This window comes from Mastomys coucha, unplaced genomic scaffold (genome assembly GCF_008632895.1).
Source record: "Mastomys coucha isolate ucsf_1 unplaced genomic scaffold, UCSF_Mcou_1 pScaffold23, whole genome shotgun sequence".
NCBI lineage: Eukaryota > Metazoa > Chordata > Mammalia > Rodentia > Muridae > Mastomys > Mastomys coucha.
Genome location: NW_022196906.1, coordinates 44,190,960 through 44,192,687, shown reverse-complemented (window position 1 = coordinate 44,192,687; position 1,728 = coordinate 44,190,960). Strand labels below are relative to the sequence as shown.

Below are 1,728 nucleotides of genomic sequence, written 5' to 3'. Positions count from 1 at the left end.
GTGATTGTGTGTGGCATGTGAGTGTGTGTGTTTGTGTATGTGAGAATTTGAGTGTGTGTGTGTATGTGTGTGTGTATGTGTGTGTAGGTCACAGGATAATATCAGTCATCTTCTTCCTTTTGTTTGAGACAGATCTCTCATTGACCTGGGACTTAACCAGTCTGGCTTTCACATGGTTCTATGGAGCAGACTCAGAGTCTTATATCTGCAAAGTCAGTGCTTTACAGACTGAGCCCTCTCCCCAGTCCTCAGTGGGCTTTTGACCTGGCCTGTGTGAGCTGAAGTTCCCAGAAAGAATTTCTTTCTTCCCTGAGTCTTCTGCAAGGCAGGTTCACTGATTAGAATGTCAAAGATTGTAGAGAGGTTGTAATGTTGCAGGTCCTAACTCTAACTACAGTTTATCTTGGGCATCTCTAACTCCCCAAATAAACATTCCCTACCTACCACTGTGTCTGACCTGACACACTATGACTAACAGATAAAACCTATGGAATATATTAACTTGACAAAACCTAGTTTCCACCAAGCCAAAGGCTAGGAGTGTCATCAGAGAGCAGCCCAGTCCTGTCGTTGAGATTTCTCTATTTTGCTGTAGCCACCTACTTAATGTTTCCACTAATGTTTTTGGAAAGTACCTTGACTTATGACTTTCCTTGTTCTGTTACTCTAAGAATTTCATGAAACTGTTACCACACTGGAATTTGGGCTAACCTGAATCTGTGTCCTCAAACCAAAGTCACTCATATTTGGCTCCAGAATAAATTATCTCTCATCTCCTTCGAAGAGAGGGTTGTAGTTTTTGTTGTTGTTGACATCAACTACTCTTGGGACTATTACTGCTAAAAAGACTTTTTATTTTTATATTTTAGGGGAGACCGCGAACACAGGTCCCCCACTACCACAAATTATGCAGTGGAATTTCCCACATTTGGGAAATTGCAGGGGTCAGTCCACCTGGAGTGCAGTGGATAGGCCTCGCCCTGAGAAAACCACCTTCGTGGTCATGGTATCTTCCCTGCCAGGTAAGTATGAGACTTTCAAAAACCAACTGTACCCTCTTCTTTGCCTTACCTTTCTCTGTGTCTCTGTGCTGTCTATTGCTCAATTAGCACATCTTCTGAATTAGCCACTTCTTGGTGGCTTCTTTAGCCACCAAGAGGTGCAGATTCTGACCCACATAGTGGAAGATTTGCTTGAGCTCATATTTTTGAGATGGATTCTTGTTAGTATCTATAACTATGATGTCCCAATAGCTGATTGGTAACAATCTTGGGCCTATATCTACCATCCTCATTTCCCTATATGGTATATGGTGTGACAATTTCTGCTTTTTCCTTTTAAGGAGACGAATCTTTCCATTTTGCACTCTGTTGAAAATTCTGTTCTTTGTCTTTGAACAAGAGTGTACATATATTTATTTTTCTACTATTTTTAAAAGACATTATTATTTTTTGTTATTTTTACTGTTCATATTCAGCAAAGAGAGAGATTATATATTCTGTCTGCCCTCATGAATAAGAAGCTTGATTCTTTCTTTCAAACCCAATTCCTCCATTTTCATTGTTTAGACTGTTTTATCTTTATAATCCCTACCCTACTTGGCTCTGAAGCCCTGCTTGTATATGCAAAGATTCATTGATATGTCCTACTAAATAGTAGACTATATATTCCAACATTCCTCTTTGGCAGTCTAGAATAATTGGCAAGCATTTTGAAATTTCCATTTTT

General features: G+C 39.6%; 1 non-coding gene across 1 annotated transcript; it reads right to left on the bottom strand.

The window, feature by feature from the left end:
* Nucleotides 1-866: 866 nt before the first annotated feature.
* Nucleotides 867-1,030, bottom strand: LOC116074165. Its single transcript, XR_004112120.1, has one exon. It is a non-coding gene; the product is annotated as a U1 spliceosomal RNA (small nuclear RNA).
* Between the last annotated feature and the right edge of the window lie 698 nt (nt 1,031-1,728).